Raw genomic sequence first — 12,993 nt, forward strand, 5'->3', positions numbered from 1 at the left:
CCACATCACACGGTCAAACAACAACTGCAAACAAGGAGGCAGGGAAAACAAAGAACACATGAAAGCCTATGGCCAAGGGACACTGGCTGCCTGCACAAAATGGCTGCCAACCTCATAATAAAACAACAACAGCAAGGAGAACAAAGAAGAACACATGCAAGCCTATGGCAAAGACACACTGGCTGGATGCAGAAAATGGCCACCGGCCATATGGTCAAACAACAACTTTGAACAAGGAGGGATGGAGAACAAAGAACACATGCAAGTCTACAGGCACATACAACACAAAATGGCCCCTGGACAGACGGCATGGAGAACAAAGACAAATGGTGGACAATGACAAACAAACACACCCAGCCACACACACACTGGTTATAAGGAGGCATGATGGTAACACCGAAGAAAACCCTAACATTAATTCAGCAGTGCAAAACACTAAAATTAACTGATCTATGAAAACGTCACAACAACACACATCCTCCTATGCCATCAAATATTACCCCATAACACATACACTTTTGAAAAAAAACATGAAATGCAAAGAATAGCCAACATTTTTAATTTAATCCAATGCCATCCCTGTCTTAAATGACGTTTTAACAACATATACCACTGAAAACTGTATTTTATACACTATTAGTACTGACTCCTACTGGCTAGATAGCCCTTTGGAAATCTAGACCATATAGTAAAATAATTTTGCAAATGTTACAAACATGTAGAAAAGGTACTGAGCTGTGTAACAACTTTCCTTTACCAAAGCTGAAAATTCAATGAAATGCAAAATAAGGAATAACTAGGCATATACTTAAACTCCAGGCCACTCGCCACTATAAAAATTAAAAATCAAATTAAAGTACAAAGAAATACTGGTGCATGCCAAAGCAAACAAACAGCACCCTTATAAAATAGTTTTTGAACTTACTTGTGTGATTTCACAAAAACAAAGTCCTTAAATCCAAAAGTATATCCAGGAGACAGAGAGAGTGATCCTTCCACCTCGAAATCCAAGTGAAAAGTGACCAGGAGATGGACAAAGCACTGGTAGGAGCCTGCGGGACAGAAACAAGGAGTTGGAGTCTCTGTGGCACTTCCTTCCTGTTTGAAAAAAAGAAAAGGGCTTCTGAATCTGAAAAAAAACTTGAAGGGTCCACTGGAGAAGAAAACCCACTCAAAAAACACTTTTTGACTAGATTTAGATATGTCTGGAGTAGGAAATCTACTCCAGGTGCATTGGAGAGTGGGATTGTTTTGGCTGCCGTCGTGGCTGGAAGTAGGAATAAGCCTGAAGTCTTGCGCCCATGGCCAGAAATCGCACAATCGAACGCAAAGTTTTGCACATGGCCCAGGAGTATCATGGCGCTCACGAGAAGGGCACCAAACCCCAACCTCGCGAGCAAGAATGAACTCCACTCTGGATTGCAGAATTTAGGAACTCTATGCTACTTCACGTACAGTGAAGTGCCCTAATTCCTCAAACGTCGCCGGCGGAGCAGATTTCTACACCTGGGCCTACTTAACACTCCCCCTCTTACTCTGTTGTTGAGACAACACCTATATGATCCCTTCACAGTTGAGGAAGTCAAACTGACCATCAAACACATAGCGAAAGGCAAACCTCCTGGCACTGATGTGCTACCCATAGAGTTTTACGCCACACTCCAGGCCTCCCATGTCCTTGACTTTGGAAGTATTTGGAAAAGCCAAGGAACAGGGCAGACTACCAGACAGAATGTTGGAAGCCTTAATAACAGTACTACCGAAACCTAGAAGAGACCCACTGGAAATGTGATCCTATCACCCCCTCTCATTACTTAACCCTGACTATAAGGTGCTGAGCACGGTCCTAGCAAACAGATTGACCCCAATGAGACATAAAGTGACCCATACGTATCAGAATGGGATGATACCGGGCAGAGATACAATTCTGAACCTTCATTGGTTATTCAGTGTCATGGACTGTGCCTGGACTGACACACAGGGATGGGTGGCCTCGCTTGACATAGAAAAGGCGACTGACACACTGGGGTTGCCTTATTTACAAGCGATCTTAGTGAAGGTAGGATTTGGGCCTGAGTTTTGCAAATGGGTATGAGTCCTCTATGAGCTCTCTGTTACCAGAGTATGTACAGGGTGGGTCATCTCATAGAGTTTTGCATTTGAATGTGGCACTAGACAGGGTTGCCCTCTATCTCCCTTGCTGTTCGCCCTGACCATGGAGCGATTGGCCTGTATGTTATGAGAACAAACACGTACCTGGGTTATTCCGTATGGAACCACCCTAACATAGTTTCCATGTATGCTGATGATACCCTGATTTATCTACAAGCAGACCCCCCACTACCCTCAGAGGTCATGTCAGCCTTAGATGCTTTTGGCTGCATTTCTGGACTGCGGATAAATTGGGAGAAATCATGCTTATTTCCCTTGTTATGGACGGCTGAACCTGTTGGTGATGGCACCTTGCTGTAAAACTATGATACCTTATAGTATTTGGGAGTACCATTATATCACTCTTGATGCAACCTAATGGAGGAGACTCTGGGGAGCCCTAACCTTGATTCGACAGTCGTTGCCCTTCTGGACACAGTTACCCCTGTCTCTAGTAGGGAGAGTGTCAATTGCCAAAATGTTAGTCCTTCCATGAATACTTTATTTCTGTTTGGCACTCCCAGTGATATTAAAAAAGCAATGTTTTGAGATTTACAACGCCTGTTGGCTTCACTGACCTGGGCCAATAAGTGGCATAGAGTTAAACCGGACACCCAATGTGCAATATTGGAAGATGGGAGGGTTAGGAGCTCCCAATTATTAGCTTTATTATGCTGCAGCTCAGCTGCAGTATCTGTTTCGGGGGTTGCTAGACACATCCAACCCAGAGAGCCATCTGTTTTGATCTTGGGAGTACTCCATTACTGGAATGGTTCCTGGACTCCCCCTCCTAATGTATTATCCCCAGCGCTTTATTGAAGGTGGCAGTATGGTGCTGGTAGAAATACACACATTGAAGTAAAAGGAATATGCCTTACGCACCTAGCCTCACCCTCTGGGCGTCCCCAAAGTGCAGGCCTCCAAGAGAGGTTTATCAAGTTGAAGCCTAGTTCACAGTTGGATACAGGACTTGGGGAGACATAATAGTGGAGCGCAGATTCTTCTTTCGACTATATTCCGCCCTGAGCGGAGTGGTAGGGAAATTATGGAATTTAGACATGAACCCTGTGCAGGTAGCTGGCCCATTAGAATTAATGATAAAATTAAATGGGTCGGTACAGCTATTTCTCAATTTTACGGAGCAATGCGGGGTGATGGTGAGAATACCGGGTACGCCCGGCTCTTAAGGGTTGGTGGAGGAGAAATTATCTGAACCGCAGGACACCACATGGCAAAGATGTTTGAGGACTATTAGAACAAGTACATGAAATTCACAGTTTAGGTTTACACAATTTAATTATTTACATTACATATGCTTTTTCTCCGACAAGGTAGCTAAAATGTACCCGGAAGCGAGCGCAAGAAGCCCCAAATGTACGCAGGCTCAAGCAGATTTTTTTCATATGGTGTGGCTTTGCAAATGGTAATCTGTATTTCAGATGTCACTACCTCTATTCTACCATGTAATCCTGTGGTTTGCATATATTTCTGTGTAGTAACGAAGTGATTGCGACAATTAAGAGGTTTCCAAGCTCTAACAGTGGTGTTAGCAAAGAGACGTATTGCCATGGCTTGGAAGGCAACAAACGCCCCTCTGGTCACTGTATGCAGAATGATGTGATCTGTCGGGTATCTTCAGAACTCTCAGTACAAGCAGACACTAGTGCTGGTGGTGGGAGGTGTAACCTAATGGAACCATGGAATGAGTATCTGACCAAACGTAATGCTATGATTACTGCTCCTGAGCAGATTGTTGAGGCCCAGCCATGATTACCAATGTTACTGCCTGTTGGAAGCTGCGTCCTGCTGCTGTTGTGCTATAGTTGGTTATCCTGGACTGGGGAATCGGGGGCAAGTTGCAGGGAGATGAGCGAAGTTGATTGTTTTATCTCATCATTGTTTTCTTCTCATTCTGATACATGGTTTTGATGATCACTGCTACCACAGAATTGTGTGCATTTTTCTATTAATATGTAGATGTATTGTTGCACGGGGCACTGGGATCAGACCTGCTCACACGACAATACTATAATATCCTGATTTATACACTATATGCCACTAGAACATTTTTATAAACCTATATGAAAGAAACAGTTTGCGCTGATGGACAGTAGGGCCACCTAGCACTATACACACATTTTTGCACACTAGAGTATGGCTGTGTGCGTGATGTCTAGCATAGGTTATGCACTGTAAGGGTACCATTTCAGTACAAACTACTATAACTAGGCAAACTTTAAAACTTTCCCCACTTTGAATGCATGCTGTACACTGCAGCACAGATGCAAAGTTGGAGACATTTGGAGAAATACAAATATTTTCTCCTTTATAGCATCTGTGTCAAAGAGACAATATTTTTTGGTACGAAACCCTCTCTACTATTATTAGTGGATAGGGCTTTGTATTAATACATATTCACTACCCTTAGAACAGCCACTTCACCCAAAATAAAGTAAAGCAGAACAAGACACAACAGGTGACCAGCTGTCTCTGTTCCTATTATTACTCACAGTTGTGGGCAGAAGGTATACAACTAAGTTTCTGTGATAGCCATGTTTTTTGTAATAGTGTCCATACTCGAAGTCCCTGTTAAAGGTCCCCTATTGTAACTGATCTTGCGGAAATCAGGAGCTCCTTGGCAACTAGAGGATGCAGACTCCAATACAAAGGGGGTTAGGCTTGTAACCATGATGCACAGAGAAGTAGCACAGAAGAGAACAGCATGGCCATTTAAAGATTGCTCCTTTCTGAAGCCCACTGAGCCTCCCCCAAAGGCAACACTTGCAGCCCAGATAATGTGATATGGCTCATAAAGTAGTTTCAGAAATGCAAGAACTCTTCATAACTGATTTCCACAATGAAGTCCAGTTCATCACCTTAAATGCTTACTTACCTGAGTAGGTTCCATTCTTTCTGAAATTCTTGTCCTGTTCCGTGTGTCTTATTTGTTTTTCTTAGGTTCTCATTTGTAATGGAGACTGAACTGTCTTTTAATTCTTCCAATATTATCCCACTAGGCCATACATCCCATTAGTCATTCCAAAAAACAGCATTTCAGTCCAGGCTTGTCACAGAAATGGGAAATATATGGTAAAATCACACCGTTTGTTTCTTTCAGCTCCTGCTAGTCAGTACGTTTTTATGCCCTTGGCCTCCCCAGATATAAACATTTTCTTACTGACCTGCTCTCAAGATAGATCTGTGTTGCATCTCCTGAAATTCAGGTGGTTAATGATACAAAAATATATTTGAACAAAAACGACTGTACCCCTTAAAGCAGATTCAAAATATTGAAATCAAGAAAACGGTTAAAGAACCACCAAAATCAAACTATAATAAAAACAATTACACATGCTGCCATGGTCCCCAGGATCACTGACAAAAAATGGACTGGGTATTACCTAAGCAACCAAATACCTCATACGTCAGAAAATGAACTATGGATCACCGTCATGATAACATCAGTTCACACAGAAATGGCAAATCTCCAGGGAGAGTACATTGTTCTGTCTACATGTCCAAAGGACAAGCACCTGTTTACCATGATGTATGGATCTAGGTCCAAATTGAGGTGACATGGTGGACAAAACAACCATGGGTTTCCATATTTGATCACCACACCACCCCAGTTTGGACCAAGCAATATGCAAATCAGTCTTGACCCTGTTCGGGCTATACTGCTCCCATGGGGAACAGGGTCAAGATTGATTTGCATATGGCTGGGTCCAAACTGGAATGGCATGGGTAGCAAAATAACAATGGATTTAGGCCCAGATCTCTGTACTGGGGTGAATTTATGATGGTGTTCAGCATTCCGTCCATCACTTGTTCTTTTTGCATTTGTCGCAAGTGGGAAGGGTATGACCAGACGTGGGTCCCCGTGCTCCCCATGCCACTGGAATCAAGCTAGCCTGGCTGATGAAGGGTGATACCCTGAAACCGGTCCTAGGATGCTTGTTTCCAGTCCAGGGAGGCCCTAGCTTGGCAGTTCGGGTTGGACTGTTCCCAGGGGGAACAGGGTCAAGACTGATTTGCATATGGATGGGTCCAAACTGGAATGGCCTGGGTAGCAAAAAAACAATGGAGTTAGGCCCAGATCTCTGTACTGTGGGTGAATGTCTGACATTGTTCAGTATTCCGTCCATCACTTGTTCTTTTAGAAATTTGATGGCAGCCGTTACTGGTTACTTCTGAAAAATTGGAGGTGTTTTGGCAATGAAGCAAAAAAGCTATATAAGCGTGCATCAGAAAGGCATACTGTCCCCTAGATTTAGGGAGGAGGTGTTTAAGGGATAACAGTTGTGATAAAAATAAACTGTTTTTAACCCATCACACTGCACTCTTGTGGGATCGTGAATAGTGAAAAAGGGTAGATGAGTTCTGAACACACTCCATTAGTAGGAATGCATATTGAGAGGAATCGCGTAAGAGATAAGTACAGTGATGGGTAGACGGTTAATTCCTTTTTTCCCAAAAAGTTACAATCTCACAGTACTCTTGCAGGATCGTGAACAGTAGAAAGGAGTAGGTGATCTTTGAATACACTGTAGTATGCACACTTGCTACTGTAGGAAGGAGTATTATTGGAAATGGTGTTTGTCTGTGTGTACTATTTACATCCACCGGCTTTGCAGGAGTTGTGAGTAGGGTATAGTCTCTCCCCACACTGTACTATGCACATTCATTATCAGAAAGAGGGGTGTTGGCAGGGAGAACAGCACCTGGACAGAGCATACTGTGCACACCTGTCATTCAAGACAGAGAGGTCTCAGCAGACAATCCAGTCTCTCTCCACACACCCTACTATGCAAACCTGTCATCTCAGACAGAGTTGTGACAGAAGAGGTCAGTCCATGTACACAGCCTAATACACGCACCTGCCATCTAAGAGAGGGGTCTGACAGAAGAGGCTAGTCCATGTACACACCCTAATATGCACAGCCATCATCTGAGACAGAAGTCTGACAGAAGAGGCTAATCCATGTAAACACCCTACTAACCAGACCCGTCATCCGTGACAGAGGTCTTATGGAGAGGTCAATATTTTTCCACACAGCCTACTACGTACACCAGTCATCTTGAGAGAGAGTTCTGGAAGGAGAGAGTAGTCCATGTACATACCCTACCAGTCACAGCCAACATCAGAGACAGAGGTCTGGCAAAAGAGGCCAGTCCATGTACAAACCCTCATACGTACACCCATCATCTGAGAGGGAGGACTTAGTGGAGAGGCAGTCTCTCTCCATTCACCTTACCGCGCAAACCTGTCATTTTACTATGCACTCCAGTTATCTGAGAAAGAGGTGTGGAACGAGAGGGCAGTTAATGCAGATACCTTACTAAGCACACTTTTCATATGAGAGAGGTCTGAGGGAAAAGGCCAGTCTCTCTTAACATCCTACTATGCACACCCATCATCCAAGAGAGGAGTCTCACTGGAGAAGTAAGACCCTCCATGCACACTACTAAGTACACCTATCTTCTGTGACAGAAGTCTGTGTGGAGAGGCTAATCTCTCCCCACAACTTACTACACACACCTGTCATGTAAGAGGTAGGTCTCAGTGGAGAGGAGACTCCACCCAACATACTACTGTTTCCCTTCAATTTTCTTACGATTCCGCAAGACCCTCGCAAGAATAGCTCAGAAGCTTCACGGAGTGAAGCTTGCCAGACCTGAGGGAAATTTACTGAGCCTGCCATGATGCATGTTACGATCATGTGAGCCTCTTGCAACACCCACATGGAAAATTGAGCCTGCCACAAGGTGCTTTATGATCCTGCAAAAGTCCTGCAGGATCGTATGGGGGAAGTAAAAAAACCATTGTGTTAAAAAAGGAAAATGCAAAATATATATGTAGTTGCGCGCAAACAAGGCAGTGTTTCTGAAATAATAAAACAAAGCATCTGCAATCTGTTAATACAAGGCCTAGTGTTTTTATGAACCTTATTGTGCAAATAATTTACCACCTATGAGATGTCTGCGTGGCGATATTGCCATTTCTAGAGTAAAACACTGTGCTCACTGTTAGGAAAGCTGTGTAGAGAGGAATGTGTTACTTTACCAATTGTTATGGAACCATGTTTGAAGGCAGGTTATAATATAATTGTAGATAAAAAAATGCAGTGTTTGAGGCTGTGGATTTTTTTTTGACAGAAAGGATTATGAAGTTAGTGGTGCAGTACATATAAATATTTGATTGAGGGCAGAAAATGTAACAATCTTCAGAGAATGTAGTGATGTATCATTATCACTTACTGATCAGTATGTAATTTTATATTTTTTTGTTTACTTTGTCTTTTCCTTGGCAAAAAATGGAAATCAGAAGCTCTGAAAAACAAAAGTACCATGTCACACATTACATGGACGAGTAAAACAAAAAATGTTTAATTTGGAAGAAAGATGGAACAGTAAGCCAAGAAAAAATATAATTACACAAATGATGCTATTGCTGCCTTCTGTAACATTTATACCCTTGGAGAAGCTTGTTCTGTGTAGCTCCACTTGTTTTTTAATGACAATATGATCTGCTTACTTAACCAGCAAAAAAGTGCTTTATTTATATAAGGAGGATTGTTATCTGCTTGAGCACTGAGTACCTGGGGAGAGGTTGTATCTACCAGCTGAAATAATTTGTAGGTAGATGAAGAACTGTAGTTTGGTTGCATTAGCTAAGTTTGTCTTAGCTATCCTTGTAAAATGACTGCATTTACAATACTTCTACATTCCTTTAAAGGATGTAACACACTGGTTGTTACTAGTTTCCTGGCTGAACTCCTCTTTGCTGATTTTTTTAACAGACTGTTTTGCCACCTAGCCTGCCAGAAAAAAGACTATTAAATGAGATATTGCTTGGCAGGTTAAGGTGGCTGAAAAGAAGGAAAAGAAGATCTATGTACATCAAAATCCAGTAGGCAAATAAAGCAAAAGGGAGGAGGTATTACTGCCTAGTACTGAGAGGAGAAATAATGTAATTACTTTGTAAAGTGTGTTTTTTTTTTTTACTGTTGTCCTACTTTACTAATGTTGTTATTGTTTGTTATGTTGTTAAATTGTTTTTAAATAAAATGTTTAATGTTATTACTGATTTCGTTCCTTAATAGCTTTTAAAGATTTGAAAATTATTACAGTCTTCGAATGTTGACTTAAAGTGGCAGTACATTCTTCAAGAACTGTAACTGTTCTGCTATGTGTATTATGTGTTTAAGGTACTATAGAGAGATTAGTGTTTCTTCCCTCTGTAGAATAAAGATTTTTTTACACAAGAAGCAGGTTGTGGCATACAGGCAAATGCACTCCCATAGTATACTACACACTGCTGTCTACTGGTGGAGAGGGCAGTTCTTTTTCTTTAGCACATCTTAGTATAGATGCCTGTCACTCCAAAGAGAACTTTCTGCGCAGAGCTTTGTCTCTGTGTACACCCTACTACACATGCACCTCCCCTAAGGTGATGTCTGACAGAGAGGTGACTGTGTCCTTACACTGAAATATGCACACTGGTTGTCCAAGACAAACTTGAAAACAAAGAGGTTACTCCATTTTACACTCTACTAATAGTATTCATTATCATAAAAAGAGGTATAAGCAGAGACAGCAGTCTCTACAGAAAGCAAATTATGCAAATGTGATACTCTGGGAAGATGTCTCAGCTAAGAGGACAACGTGTTTTCATATCATAGTCTCTATATTTGCTAGGCAAAACATACTTATGAGCATAAAGGTAATTTGAGCTAAATACTTTACTTGTACTTCTTTCATTATGGGGAGAGGTGTGATCACAAAGGTAAGTCACTTTTCACGCCCTAGTTTGCATAAGCATTACCCAAGAGACACACCACAGGAGAAAGGCCAGTCTATGTACATACTATACTATGCAGAGTTATCATGGAAGAGACTAGTCTCAGGAAACAGGGCAGTTAATCCCTACAATTTAATATGCATACCTATCAGCATAAGAAGAGGTATGAGTAGAGAGATACATTTCTCTCAAACACTATGAGAGGCATCTCTTACCCTGGTAAGATGTGTTACAAGAGAGATGACTTCCTTCCCAAACAGCACTACATATCACAGTTGTTCTGAGGAGAGGTATGAGGACAGATGCCACTGGTTCACTACACCGTATTGTATAGCCAAGCTGTCCCGTAGAGAGGTGTGAGTGCAGAACACAATGGTTCCCTACATAGTGCTGTATATATCTGTCATGCTGGGGAGATCTGTGAGTGGACAGGGAAATCCATTCCAAAAGTGTAATGAATACAGTTATTTCCCTGCGGAGAGCTGTCAGTGGGAAGGCTTTTACTTGTTATACTTAGTATGGAATAGTGAGGTCTCAAATGTGAGGTGAGTACCATCCCCACCCTACTATGCATACTACTGAGCTTAGGGAAAGATGTGAATAGGGAGGCAGTGTCTCTTTACACGCTTGTAGTGGATCCTATTTAGTTTTAATGGGAATCAGGAGTTTAGGTTAGCCTTCTGGATTGCAGGCCTGTGCCTCCGTCACCTACTGACTTTTAACCTACTTAGCTTGCTCTGTTTTAGCAAATTTATTTAATTAATTTTCGAAGATGGCTAACATGTTTATAGTTAGGAAGATGTTTTAGTTTCACATAATCAGTGCCGCTCTATAAAGGCTCATTATCAGCGTCAAGGATAAATGAGATACGTAGGTATTCACATCATGTACTTTCGCACTTTTGTGCGACAGTGACATGATGTACCCTTTCAGGAAATTATTTATATAATTGCCACCCCAAGCATGCCTTCTTATCTATTGTTTGGGAAGCTACCTGCATCCGGGGTCCTACACGATGTGTATAAATACATCTCACACAGACATGATTATCAGAGGGATTCCTACCAGATGCCATCAACACTATCTATGCTACAAGTAGTCTTGATGCAGACCCTGTCCTCGTGTCTCCACGGAGTCTGATCCAGAGACTTCATTCCAAGGTAACGAGGGTTGGGGGACTCTTCTCATGGTCATATTACTGGCACATTAGGTTTAACACACCTTGACCTCTTCTTGGTTAGAGATTAGGTTCATCATGCTAGGGTATTAAGGTTCATTTCACATCTATTTCACATCGTATGTTATTGCAAGATGATGTTTGTATTCATGACTCTCGAGTTTACAATTCTGTTTCTTGCATTGTTTATTATCCTAATCATTGCAGCCCGTGCAATTTACAGTAGATTGCAGTCTTGTTAATAAAACCTATTGAAAACTTTACTGCATCTCTTTCATTACCTGCGTGTGCCTGAGACATGTTGCTCATGTGAGAAAAGGGTAATCTCCGTTTAACCACGACTCCCCTGAGATATTGCACTCTTGAGTCCATGCGTAAAGGCTGCCACAAAACACCTTTTACTGTTTAGGTTTTTGGTGAGGTACTGTTTGTGAGCCAGGAGGGATGGGTAGACAGTTGCAACTTGTTGTAGGATTGGCCTAGTCATCTACAAACAAAAGTGCTTTCACCCCTAAACCAGTAGTCTTGCCTAGAGCAAAAGCTTAACCATGAAACCCTACTCTACAAACTAGTTCCCTTGATGCAAGCTCTCAGTGGAGAGACCGACCCCTCCCCATAGTCTAGTAGTGGGGATTATACGTGATAACTATTGTAATGAAAGAAAATGTATAGTTTTCCTCTAAAGTGTTTTTACAATCTTGCAAGTATCTCAGGATTGCAAGAAAAAAAAAGTGGAGAGGTAGCGAAAATCTGGTGCATATAAATTATACCTATTACAACAGGATATGTTCAGTGAAAATGCAAATTTGATTATTAAAGTACAGTTTCGCGAGGTGCTCATGAACACAAACAAAGCCCCGTCACAGTGGCAAGGAAGACTGTGCCTGACTCTCTTGAGAGGCTAGCAAGAATTGCCCATGCTGTGTAGGGGAGCATCATGGCTCTCACATGTGTCTTGCAAGAGTCATCAAGAAGGAGAAAAAGGGGTAGATAGTATGAACAACATACATAATGAAAGTATAGGGTAGCTTTGAAAAGAGCTTTTTCAAGTAACATTTTGAACAACTGTATTGTTTGTGTTTTTTCACATAAGGAACTTATTTTTTTTTAAGCGATAGAACAAAAACAAGAAACTGTGAGTAGAACAACAATATCTCCTTCAAAACAAAGAGGAGAAAAATGTAGGAAAAAAAATAAAAATAACTACTGCCTAGGTGGGCATTTATGATCCTGGACAAGCCTGTCTTGTAAAGCCCTGCTTGCCTCAGAAGAATAAATAATCCCCTTCCATAAGCAGGCAGCAAAAAGGTGGTTTGTACAGATATACATGGTTGTTATCTGCTTGAGTGGTGAGTACCTAGACAGGGACAGTGTCACCAAGTTGAAAAAATGTGAACGCTCCTGATAAGTTATCACGGTCTGCAGCATGAGCCCAAGCAAGGTGTTAAGGGTGCACAGCTCTCAAATGTTGCTACATCCCAGTAGTACTCAAGGAATATTGCTTGTGCTGGGTGCCCGACTGAACTCTGTTTTGCATATCTTACTAATTACATATTTGGCAGATACTTTCTTCCCACCGGGCCTCATCTGAAAAAACTGCCCGCCAAGGACTCCTTAGGTAGCTGAGATGGCTGACTTGCTGGAATGGGAGTATGGGTCTCATCTGATTCAGATGATGCCATTCTGATCACAGAAAATCAGCAAAGTCAGAGAGTTAGCCAAAAAGGTGTAATCACAGAAAAACCCAATATGCAAAGATACAAGAAGGACAACATTTTTTTTTGCTAAATAAAGAAATCAATATGAAACAATCACAACCTTTCCTTGGGATGACTTTCCTCTCCCGGGGGTCTTGCTGGTGTTT

At 41.8% G+C, this 12,993-nt stretch overlaps 1 protein-coding gene across 1 annotated transcript in view; it reads right to left on the reverse strand.

The window, feature by feature from the left end:
- The window catches only part of PEMT (phosphatidylethanolamine N-methyltransferase), an 893,879-nt gene that overhangs the window by 226,730 nt on the left and 654,156 nt on the right, over nt 1-12,993 (reverse strand). The window lies entirely within an intron of this gene.

Source organism: Pleurodeles waltl, chromosome 10, assembly GCF_031143425.1.
Source record: "Pleurodeles waltl isolate 20211129_DDA chromosome 10, aPleWal1.hap1.20221129, whole genome shotgun sequence".
Taxonomy (NCBI): domain Eukaryota; kingdom Metazoa; phylum Chordata; class Amphibia; order Caudata; family Salamandridae; genus Pleurodeles; species Pleurodeles waltl.